This window comes from Aptenodytes patagonicus, chromosome Z (assembly GCF_965638725.1).
Source record: "Aptenodytes patagonicus chromosome Z, bAptPat1.pri.cur, whole genome shotgun sequence".
NCBI lineage: Eukaryota > Metazoa > Chordata > Aves > Sphenisciformes > Spheniscidae > Aptenodytes > Aptenodytes patagonicus.
The window spans coordinates 69,622,740-69,635,970 of record NC_134982.1 but is presented as its reverse complement, the minus strand read 5'-3'; the positions used below and the strand labels follow the sequence as shown (position 1 = coordinate 69,635,970).

General features: G+C 34.7%; 1 protein-coding gene across 1 annotated transcript in view; it reads left to right on the top strand.

Moving 5' to 3' along the window:
- Positions 1-11,176, top strand: part of PRR16 (proline rich 16) — a 166,825-nt gene extending 155,649 nt beyond the window's left edge. Inside the window, 1 exon segment of the mRNA XM_076362962.1 lies at positions 9,326-11,176. The gene's annotated coding sequence lies outside the window, so the exon portion shown is untranslated.
- The last annotated feature ends 2,055 nt before the right edge of the window (positions 11,177-13,231 follow it).

Below are 13,231 nucleotides of genomic sequence, written 5' to 3'. Positions count from 1 at the left end.
TCATTCTGGATGCCTAAGAAAAAGATTAATACTGATATTTCTGATAAACCGATATTTCTGCCTTTTAAACATCAGTTGTATATGGTTTATTATGTTTGGAGTGGTGGACAAGTGGGAATAAGAAAGCTAATAAGCAGGGTTTAAGAGAGGATGCACAGGAGCATCTCTTGTTTTATATACAGGTATTAGAAGAAGCTGTTGAAACAGAAGCTGACATCACTTAAAACAAAAGTTTGCATTGAACTGTTGTATATTTGCAAGTTTTAGCTTCCTGTGTCTATTTTTATAATCTAGAAAGCAAGCACATTCTAGTAGAGTATGTACCACTTCACAAATCAGAGATCTTTATCAAGATTTACATTAATTGCATTTGAACATTCCCAGAAAATACATAGTGCTTTCCATAAGGAGATTCTTTCATACATCTTCAATGCAAATGTTGTGTCATATTGATCTCTTTCATGCATATTGTTGCTGAAAGTACAAGGCATATGAAGATGCTAGGTAATTTACTGATGCTTAGTTATGGTTTTTTTTCACCTTCTAATCTAACAATATATTCAGTTACATTTTTAGAGTATCTTACACTGTTTCCATTCAATTTCTTCCTGATACCATGATTTCCTTGGGAGCTCAAGAAAGTAGCTGGTTAAGTCTTGGTAAATGAATGTGTAGAATTTTCCGTATTTTTCTTTCACAATGCATGAAGTCTCAAGCAGTAGATGCAACCCTTTCTATTGTGCCTTGTGATGGAAAAGGGCTGCAGCTGGTGATCAGGAAGTCTTCCAGTAGGCTGCTGAAGTGTGGAGATTTACAGTAAACTCTATCCTATTGCTGCATGGCCTCAGGGCCTCTTTCGCACCTATAGGCTTCTGCCTAAGATTCAGCTGTGAGGTACCCAATAATTTCTAGCAGCTAAAAATTCCTAGCTACAAAGACAGAACCTCCCAGAGTCCAGAAGCATCACAGAAAACCCTTTTCTTTTGCAAAGAAAAAAATTGAATTTGAGTATGGTGGCTAACCAGAATAATAATGAATCATTGTGAGCCTTTAGTCACATTGGCATGTTTAGGGAGAACAGGATAATGTAGTATCAGTAATCTCCATATCTCTACTGGCAGTGAAATTATTTTTTTTTTCTTGTGTGGCAAACTATTTTTGCCAAATGATAAAGGAAAAAGTAAATCCTGTAAAGCACTTGTTAACGAACAGCATGTTGTCAGCCAGAATCATAAATTTTGTCATCCCTCAATAGGCGAACCTGCAGAAAGGCTGCGCCAAAGTATTTACAGATATTTTCTGATGTCTTTTAAGTCCTTTTGGCTTGCAAAGTAGGCCTAATCCTACAAGGCTGCTGGATGGCTTGAGTAATTTGAAATAATTGAAGATCAGTAAATGTCAAAAAAAAAGCAGAAATATTGATAGTTACATTGTCTCCTACATGGCTTCTTTCACCCATAAACATTTTTTTTTCTAATATATAAGCAAGTGGAGGGCTGCCAGCTCACTTATCATCCATCCTTCCTAGCTCCAGGCTGAATGAGAAAAGGTTACACCTGTCAACTGGAAGATGTACTCTGGGGAGAATGATTTTCAAACCATTTGCATGTCACTTTAAGACATGTAATTATACAAAAACCTCTGAACTCTAAAAATTGAAACATAAAACTCAAAATTTTTCAATAATAGCAGATGCATGTTCTTTAAAGCATTCAACTATTTTGTGTGAACTTTCACTTGTCCTGAGACTAATGTCCCTTTCACTGACTGATGAAAGTTTTTTTTTTCCATTGGCATGTAGATTATGCTGTATGCTCAAAGATATTATTTTTATTCAGTTAGTGTAGGTTCACAAGGATTTGTATTATCATCCTGTTTTCTGTTATATAGTCAGCTTCAGGAATTGACTGATTTAAAAGTAAACCACAGGAAATCTGAATTTTTACAGAAGAAACACTGACACATATGGGGTATGGGGTGGCAGTGTCTTTTCTAACCTGTCAGACCTTCCATCTCTTTTAGTTTCTGCCAACAACTAGAATGTAAGAAGGCAATGATGGCAAGGTCCTTAGATTAAGCCAAGAGGTAATAGGTGCAGCGTTGATAGGATACTTCCCAGCGCTAGATACTGGACGTGACATTCTTTGGCAACTCACTGCAAATGCAAAGCTACTTCATAATTAGTATTTTTGTTTCATTATTTGCTTGCTATGGCATTGCCTGTGTTAAACTAGATAGTTAAACTTTGTAACCAACTCCCCAAGTGTGCTACTAGCTAATTTTTCACTAATCATTAGAAATAGAAAGTTACTTCTGTTAGGGACTTAGCTGTCTTTTGCATCTCTTTCTTTTCCTAATCTTTGTTCTACCTCCATTTGACAAAGATGTGCATTCAAGCTAATTAATGAAATTTGCTTTGACTCAGTATGAAAAGGAGGGCAAAAATAAGAGCAGAAAGATTAAAATAGCATCACATATTATCTAGCTCTTTTGTTTAAAACCTTATTTTTAAACCAAAAAAATGCAGTAAGAATGAATAGATGGGTTCCCTGGACCATATTGTTTTCCATATCACTACAGAAGGTTCTCTTTGTGCATCTCGGATACAGAGCCTCAATCTGGGAAAGCAGCAGTAGGCCTCAGGTTTACCTAGCCATGCATCCCCACCCCTCTGATATTCAGCAGAAGGATGCTGCAATAAGCAAGTTTTTGTTTACCACTAGCAATGTAGAGTTTATTTGTTTCTGTTGTTTCAAGAGTATAGAGACCCATCAACAAGCATCAAAACCCTCTTGTTTTAGTGTTTGTGCTTGTACGTTCAGTGTTTCAGGGTATTTACATTCTGAAAAGATGAAGCAGAAATCCCTAGAGAGTGAAAAGGACAGAGTCAAATAAAATGCTGTTAACTTGTAACATGTAGATTAAAAGTGTTGCTTGGATCTCAAAGGAAATCTGCAGCCAAACCAGAAAGTGGACCCAAATTTCCTTTTATGTAGTTAAGTACCTCATATGCAAGGCTAGCTTTACGGTTTAATTATTGTTCACTGAACAGTTGGTATAAATTATTTCAGTAATCCTTCATAAAGTAATACTCAAATGCTTTCTGTATTAAAAGACCTTATAGCTAAACAGTTGATATCTACTGTTCAAGAACAATCACCAGACATCAGAGTGGCTGTCAGTACATCAAATTCATTTCCATAGTATTATTAGCATATCTCTTCTAGGGATGTAACTAGGCTGAAGTGTGACTACTTCTGTATAGACAGACCCAATCTAGTTTTCACATTGGTTGGTCAGCTGCTGCTGTTGGTACAACTGCAGTGGCCACATGAACTGTGGCTTTGGATGTGACCTTGCAAACTGCAGTCTAACTGGTTGCAGCCTTGTGGATATTGTCCAGGATCTGTCCTGTAGCTAACCCAACTCAGTAGAAGAAAGAGAAAATTACTATATATACATATATGTATACAGATACATAGGATATAGAAATAATGGATATATATATATATATGTTTATATTTACATAGATATTCTATTACAGCCATTGATAAGCAAGCATTTAAGTGTACTTGGCCTTGCTTTTTAAGCAAGTCTACATCAGAAGCCTAACTGTAAATGAAAATTAGGAAAATCCATGCCTTACTTCTTTGCAATGAAAGATAGCTTGAATTTTGTATCATATCTAGCACAAAAAAGCTGATTTCCTCTTCTTGATCATTTATTGCTTTTTCTGTGCATGTTAGTCAAATACAACATACAATGTAGTCCAAAGCTAATTTTTTGAGAAAATAGCTTTTCTGGGAGCTAGTAAAGATGTATCCCAGAGACAAAATGAAGAAAAAACACCCTTCCAGAAATATTTTGTGAGTACTTGTCTCATGAAAGATGTATCGTAACATATCCAAAAACTAATGAAAAAAGAAATAGGCTTCCTAGGAATGTATTCACACTTGGTGTAACCAATTCTATCCTAAGACATGCTTTAAGATATTGCCAAAACAGTTTTCCAACATCTAAGTGGATGAGTGACCAAAAAGGCAAATGAAAAGAAAGGAAGTCATGTCAAGAAAAATGACCTGATAAAAATGTTTCTAAAGGTTGAAAATGGTGAACAGAAATGTATTGTCTCAGCCAAAAATATGTCTAAGGAATTTTCAAAATGCTTATTTATATATCCTTTCTGTACATGCCAAGGAAGTAAGATCTTACTTCCCTAGTTAAATTTATGTATACTGCTCTTACCAGACAAGGTGCCTCTGACCAGTGAACAAAGCTGCCAGAGTTTCCCAGGATACATCATCTGGAATTTTTTCCAGTGCCATTATTTCCCTTTTTAGCATTTTTTAGTCAGAGTTTTGACATTTTTTGCATTCATCGTGGCAACCCCTAATGTAGGTTATTGACTTCCATGGTGTCAAGATACCACCTGGTAGCTTTGGTTGCCGAGATTTCAGCTATGTTGGAAACTAGTGGTATCAACAAAAAAGGCTTAATTTCATGTTGTTGATCCCACAAATTGCTTCTCTCAAATATGAACTGTTTGGGACATAATTGAGACAAGCACCACAGCAATTTGGCCAGCAGTTCATAAGGAACAAACAGGAAATTTTATGTTTCATACATTGACAAGCATGATGCTCCTGACATTCATTGAATGCTTCTGTTACCATTAATTTTTCATTATAAAAAAATTATTCTAGAGTAGCTCTCAGAGCCAATATTCTGATGGTCTTCATTTTGTTGTGCAAACACACAAAGACAGTAAACTTCTACAAATACATTATTTAAGCAGTATGAGGTCAGTTGGAAAAGTGTATTTAATAAATGCTTTCATCATATACTGTCTGACATAATTTACAGATTTCTATTTAGGATTATCTTTATTGAACTATATATGGAACTGGTTTTAGAGAAAGCTCTAGAGATATCGAAGTTGGAACAACAGAAGACTTGATAATCACATTACGCATTAGGGAAGTGTTGTTAGGAGATGTTAGCAAGATAATACGAATAATACTACTGTAGAAGCTAATACATGCTGTCAACATATAAATGAATTATAGTGTGTAAAGGAAAAAATTGAAAATGTATAAATTTAGGTATTTTGATTTTTCATGCCTTTTACAATCTCTTTCAAAGCTTGGAAGGAAAAAGAAAAACTTCCAATAAGCAATTGGGAATTCTTGTTTGCTCATTGGCAAATAACTTATTTACAGACTGAAATAGTAGGATGAGGCAATCACACATAAATAAGTATTCTGAAGCTTCTGAGGAAAAAAATAGGAAGAATTACAAAGAAGTGTGGTGGTGGATTTGTTAACATTCTGTGTTGTTTAGATTTGGTTGTTTTAGTTTTTACAGAGAAAGATGTCTCAACAGTGCTATACCACAGAACACAAAAATGCTAACACTGGTTTATATAGTTAAAATGTTGGTGGAGAAATAAAATGCTTGGTAAAAACATTGGTTTTGCATTCGGCAGAATTTCTTTAATCATAAAGCATACACAATTTTATCTGAAATGTTCTGGCTTCTGACTGAAGCTGTGTGTCTACTGAAATCCGTTATTTAAATTTATACCTAAAAAAAAATACACCAGGGGTCATGGTGGGGATTTCCTGTACAATAGCAACAAGCAAAAAACCGCTACAAAAGCATTCCCTTCCCTTTCAGTAATTCTTTCTTTTCTTGAAGGAATTAGCATAGTAATGCATCTTATCTGAAAGGAGTAAAAAAAACAAGGTAATACAGATAAAATAGTCTATATCTGAATCTAAATATTTCTGTATCTTTCAGGTATAACTGAGTAACTGGAACAGATGTCATTACTATTTAAACAATATGTAGAAAAGATGTGCACTATGTTTAGGAGGATTTATTACTATGCGATTTGTTTGGGTTTTTTTCCTTAGGATCATTTGTTATACTTTTAAATATGTGAGTACAACTAATAGCTTGGCATGTGCTCTGACTGCTAGTGTGCTTATGACAGGTAACATATGTCCAAATTATGCTGTCTGTGCCAAAATAGCCCAAATAATGGAGATTTTAATTAGGCTAGTCTTTCAGTGCTTTTATCAGACTCTTAAAATGATGTGGAAATTATATAGCTTAGTATTAATCAAGTAAATCTCTCTTTCTCCATCGAATGTGAAGTGCTTTTCCTAGTTTTTTCTCCTTTTTCTTGATAAAAGGCACTAGACCCAGCACAGAAAGTTGCATTTAAAGTATCCTTTTCTGTGATCATTGGCAGTCACCATTGCACTCATCAGTTCAAAGTTGATAAATGTCTTCTGTATAATTTGCTTGATGTCCTCCTATCCTGCCAGTATAGAATCAAGCTGCATTTATTATTCTTTAAATACTGTAAGTTGAACCTGAGTATGTCTCTATCTGAGTATCTTTAAAACAATATTTATTGCTTATTCAGCTAAGCTTGGATAAATGTCCCCTCCTATCATTTTCCTGTTTTGTACCAAACCTGTAAATCACTGTTCAATTTATGCTAACCAGTGTATGCATAGTGATCGGATAGGTCTGAGGTGAAAGGGTGGTTCCCTTTAGTAGCCTTTTCCCTTGATATTTTCCATCCGCAGTGTTCTGCACATCACTCTCTGCATCGACACTGTGGTCAGCCATGAGGAGGCGGAGGATGTCATGGTAGATTGGGCTGGGCTCACATTCAGTTTTTAAGAAAACCGTGACAAACAGAAGGAAACAGAAGGGAGTAGATGTTTTTCAGGTACTGGCAGATGTAAAATATATTTTTTTATTATAGAAGAGTAGTTATCTGGTTTTGAATGGGGAAAACAGTGACATTGGTTTCTCTGAGTCTGTTTTTTGGAATTAAATACTGATGCTGTAGAAGGAAGAGAATGACCCGATGATGCTGCCCAAGTAATGAAAGGGAAGAGAAGGGATGTGAGTGAACAAAACGGTCTTCTGGAAATTATCTGAATTTTAGCTCCCTAGTAAGGTCAGGTTTTTTTCACTATGAGGATATTGACAAGGTATGGTGTAATGAAGAGATTTTGTAATGATGAATTAAATGTAGTGATTTGAATGTAAAGCCTTGCTGTCAAAATAGTAAAAACTATAGAATTAAGAACTAGACAGTTCAGGATAGGAATCTGTAATTAGTAGACACTTTTTTTTTCAATGACTGGCCTATTTTCTCTCTGTGCCTCACTTCTTCGTGTGTACAATAATGATTTGTAATTACGGATTTTTTTTGGAGGTGGCAAGAGGAGTAGCTTCTTCTCTTTTTAATGCAGGCATTGCCACCTTCTGAACTTTTCACTGAGCAAGCTTAACCATAATCTTCTAATTTGAGCAAATACTTTATTAATGTGGAGAGGTGCATCACGTTTTTCACAGTGGTGCACTTTTGTGCTTTTTAGCAGAGATATCAAAAAGAAACAAAAGGCGGGCTTTTCTTCTTTGGTAGAATGTTGATGAAATGAAGGTGGATGTCATGTGGTTGTATGACTGGGAGTGAATCAAATTGTGTGGGTTGACAACTGAATTAAAGAGATGCTAGAGGAATCCAGGTATACCTGATATACTACTTACTGGTTTTGTGGACATGATACTAAATATGTCTATGAATTGCAACCCAGAGGAAAAGAAAAAAATTATATTGCTTTTCATGCCTACAACTGCTCAGCATTGAATTGTACTGTATTCAGAATAAGTTTGAGAAACAACTGTCTTCTGACAGAGAACAAATGCTATTTGTATTATTTCTTTTATTATTATTATTATTACTTTTACATATATGTTTGTTGTACCATATTCATCCTGTTTCATGAGCATTAAGCTGAGTTCAAGGGCAGTACCACCTTTTTTTTGTGATTTTTATGATATATTAACATACACGAATCATTAGCCCAAATGTAACTGAAGCCAGAAACTGACAGCTGAAAAAGGTTTGTGTGTTTCTAGTGATATGAAGACTGTCCTCAGTTAAAAAATAAGCTGCTAGCAGATGTTTAGGATACTCTTCTTTTTCATTAATACTGTGAGCCAAACCCTAAATAGTTGACTAGGAAAAAATTTCCTTCCAGGCCAATTTTATCATAAATTTATTATACCATGTTTGCTAGACTATTGGGTTACATTAGGCCACTGTTACAATCCTGAACGATAATTAAGTTTCTCTGAATAATTGATATTTTGTTTTAGTTGGGGGGGTGGGGGAATAAAAAGGGTTCACAGCACACCAACTTCAGATTCTTTTTTTTCCTTGCCAAAGTGAAATTCTGTCCTACCCCTTGACAATCTTTATCAAATTGAAGCATTCCAGTCAATATGAAATATGAGGAAACGTGAATGAAGGGCTAGATTCATAAAACTAATGGAAAAGAAGTAATTTTCCTCCCCCTTGCAATATGTAGTTCTGGGTGTAAATCACGATCACTGGAAGAGGAAGTTATAATTCTTTCCCTCAGGGGGTATGAATTTAATCATTTAACCCAAGTTAGTGCCCTAGCTACCAACAGGCAAATATCCCAAGGTCTCTCTGTTTGATGCTGCTTTATCTAATAAATAGATAATAAATAAATAGTTTAATAATAGATGATAATAAATAGTCTAATAAGTAAGGAAATTCAGTGAGTCAGCGAACCTCAGCACTAGATTGGAGGATTATTCTCTGTCATTGACTCTAGGACTATTTTAGTGTTTTATACAAATTAAAGCAGCTTCACAAAAGGGAATGTGAAAGACCCAAATCAAAATTTTATATAGTATTTTAGTGATTAGGAATCTTACCTGTCAGGTTAGAAAATTCTGCTGAATTCACTTTCTATTTAATTTGAGAACAGGGATTAGAATCCAGATTCTCAGCTTAAATTAGACTTAAATTCTTAGAGGTTTTTTCAAATGCTTAATGTATAGCTCTTTATTTTTAAGATCTCAGGAGTTCTTGTTTCATTTTTTGCCCCAAGGCGTATTGTTAAGCTGAATTGTTATGTTAGGTAGGATAAGAAGGGTAATCTTAAAAAGAATAATTTAAAAAATGATTAAAAAAGCGTAATTTCAAGAGACCTAGGATAGTAATGATCAGTTTCTCAGGTGGTGTTATGTAATGTGATTCCAAAGACACCACTGAAGTTAAACCCATTTACCCCAGCAAGAAACCAAGGCTTGTATGAATAATGAAGTACAACTATAAAAGTTCAAGTTTCAAAATACCGTAATTATTTGAACCCTTGCTTACATGAAAAATGGAATGATGATTCAAAATTCTGTTTTGTTTACTATTAACTTTGTGTATTTAAAGTAACATTTTTATAACTTTGTCTTCTTTTCTTTTTAACAGCACCTTCAGGCTTGAAGGAATATCTATATCTAGAGGCACATCGGTTGATTTCTTGCATATCAGATTCGTCATTGTGACTTCTTGCAGGCCAGATCTGAGAAGTAACCAGGAACCTGACCCTCCGTGGAGAATGGAAAAGCCCTTCACGTCAGAGCACAACTGATCACGAGTGTAATTTGCATGGAATCATCTTTCTCAGATCTGACAGCTACAAGCTGAGTCCTGGCAAAAGCCACAGCCTTAAATTCCATTTAGTGGGAAAGAAGAATAAAGAGGACTAAATGTCTTGCCCCGTTGCAGAAACTGCTCTCTCCAAGCCTGACACTTGAGTTCTGTGCTGAGCAACCAGAGTAACAAACAATGAGTTTTTCATGGGTCCAGCCAGCATCCAAAAATATTTCAATATGTAGCCAAAAGGAGAAATGAAGCACTTAGGTGATAGCAGAAAATGAATGCATTTACTGTAACAGAGGAATGTTACTGTCTGTGGGGAAAGAAGACCTCTGTCATCCCTTGTACATATTCAAAGCCATACAGGAACAGGGCTTCAGTGATGTTAAATTGCTTAAAAGGATGCTGTCTCCTGTCCTCCACCCAACTTTGAAGAACTTCAGCTGTTAGAGATTGCATCTCAATGCACTTATAGTATTTGCACTGTCACTTCCATTCAGGGTAATGATGTGTGCCACCATTTGCACAGATGGCCCCAGGAGATTTTTGACCACAACAAGCTATATTTTGCCGGGGCTCCAAAAGGAATTAAAAAGTTAGAACTGAAGAAAAACATTTGCGCTCTTTCACTATGGGGATCTCTTCACAGAAAAGACTATGGTCTTTTCTTAGGTTTAAATAAATACATACATATACATACATATATATATATGTATATATATGAAAAAGCATCAACATGATAAGGTGTATTTAAAAAGGGGATATAATCTTTTTTAATAGCATCCATTTTTTATCATATTAGCAGCCAAGAAATTGAATTATACATCCAAAATGTTCCTGTTGAACATTGACATTATAGTCCCAGTTACTGTTAAAGAAGTCATTTGTAATATGTATTTGACATAAATTTTTTCTAGCCATTTGTCTATACTTCATGGAGAATTCTAACAGACAAGCAGCATTTTCAGTTTATTTTTCTAAATAAATGTGTTGTTTATATTATTTGCAGTCACTCGTTTTGGCTGGTTTTCGTTATCTCCAAAAATGATTTAAAGACAGAACCAAAACACAGGAATTATTTGTTTGTGTTAAGCTGTAATGATTTGCTGACCGAAAGCTTTAATATAAATAGTGTAATTTGTAAAATGATGAAGTATATTTATACAGGCAAATAAGTATGGAAAACAAGAGGAGGTATTTTAACTCTTAATTTCAGAACATAGTTTATTTTAATATCCACACGAAGAAATCTAAATATATAATGGGATAGATTTTTTATTATCAGTGAGTTTTAGCAAGTGAAGATTTGGATGTTTAAGAATGAAAGGAATGTAGTTTAGTAATGGTGGTTTCCAAAATTATTCAGAGACCTTTTGTCAGCTGTCTCATTTTATTCAAAAACTGGTTTAGTTTTTTGGGTTTAGTTTTTTTTGGTGTGCGTGTGTGTTAGGGCTTTTTGTTTGTTTTTTGTTTGTTTTAGCATACTAGCAAGGCCATGAAGTTGATACTATTTGATCACAAACAATTTCAGAAGCTACAGAATAAGCGGTTGTTCCTTAGAACAATCTAGTTTACAGTTAAGAACAGTCATTGTTATCCATCTACTGCAGTGTTTTGTTATCAAGTTATTGAACACTTCAATGCTAGAGCTGTTTTGAATAAAAATATATTTTTTCCTTTTTTCTTAGTCCACTAGCCTGTGTGTAATTTCAAGAGAAAAGTAAAGCATGTGATTCTCAGTTCACTTAAAACATTCACCTTGAATCCAGTCATATGTATCTGATTTATAAAGCTGAATAGGTTTTTCTTTATTTTCATTGCTTTATGGAACCTATTAAGCACTCACTAACAGAAAAATGATCTTTCAACAACAAAAAATGGAAAATTCAAGCCTTTTTTAATCTGTGGGTTAACTTTGTAAAGGGCAGATATCTTAAAAATGTGTTGCTCTGCTCTAATGTACTAACTAGTGTATGCGTGTGTGTTTGTGTGTGTGTGCACGCATGCGCACCCTTACTTGCTGATGAATGAAATGCCAGCTCTGCTGAAGTAAGTGCCACAAGTCCTATTACTACAAAAGATGCTCATGTTAGTGTATTTTTTGGAGAAAGACCTGAGGTCTCTCTTTGCTTGTGACTCTGAAGCCATAAATAGCTTTTACAGTTTGTCAGGAAATCACAAAATGAAATAATGAAGTGAATGTTAGCCTTCCTCATTTGGGAAAACTTGGGATCATCTCATGGTTTGACTCTTTTTCTAAAGAAAGTTAGTGGTCAATTTCCATCGGCGCAATGGATAAATGAAACGTTTGTATTTGTTAAAGAATGATGGCTGTGTTTTGTTCCCACACATTTTAGCTTATGGTTGGCTTACAGTCTTTTAACTGTGATTTTGTTTCTGTGTCATTAGAATAACATATTTGGACACACAACTTGCATGGGCTTGGTTTTGCTCCCTCTTTGAATAACCTGTATTTTAAAGTTGGAGAGCTTACTCTTTGAGACTAATATTCGGAGTTGTTTAAAGAAGGGACAACATTATCAAAACAATAAGAAATTTCAGAATGATAATTTGAGCACTTCCATTATAAACTAATAATAATATTTGGAAAAGCTCTTATTTTTGTGAACAGAATGCATTCATCTATATTTGAAAATAGCCCAATAAAAATCTAGTGAAATAATTTGTTACTACTTGCAAATACTTTTCTGCTATGCTGAGTTCTAGATCAGCTTGTGTGTGAAATTTTTATTGTACAAAAAACACCTGAAACAATGCACAATTCTCTTCAGAAAAATACAGCAGATATGAAAAATAATGACCTGGTCCCAGGAGTGGTTTTACACAATGTATGTAATGCAAAAATAATAAACTTATACCAACATGTAGGCCTAATTTAAGTGACAAATGTAGTTGGAAGAGCACACTGCAAAACATGGTTCTCAACAATCACATGCTGTTGTTTACAGCTCTGCATTGACTGAGGTTTCATGCTGGAAAGTAAATTTCAGTGCATGTCCACACACATGCACTCACATATATCGTATCTTATTCTACTACCAGTGACACTGGAGTAGATAAAGATTTCTTGATTTTTGTAGATTTAAATCATTAAATATTTAGGTAAGTATTCAATATTGTGTTATAAATTGAGCTGATGTCTGTATACTATGCAGATACTTCCCTGAGAGAACACTTCAACCCAGGATAAAACTCTATTGGAATTTTGGAAGTTGTTGGCAAGTAATTAGCACTGAAAATTTTTTTCATAAAGTTTAAAACCAGAGAAGACAATTGGATTATCTCATTAAACAACAAAAGTTTTGTGTTTTTTCCATTATCATGAGCTAAACATTTTGACAAGACCAGCAGAACTTTTTCAAGTAAGGTGACATTATGGTGACTGATGGGTCCTTTTGTAGGTTTATGGGTGTTGTGTATATAAGAAGTGCCTGCAGAAGTGGTTCTAGAATAGTGCAGTGTTTCATTATCTGACATCTGAAAAGCTACCTGAAGCAACTGATATGCTTGAAATGATGAGGTGTACAAAACAAAAAGCTGACAGTTCTGGATGTGTCTATGATACATACTGTCAGCACTTGAATTTTTTTAAAGACAAGGACCACCATCATTCATGAGAAAAATAGGGATATGTTAAAATAGCTATTTTGTAAAGTGGAAGCAAAAGATTGCAAAAATTATCACCATGATGTTATAAAAGTGTCCCTCTCCTGA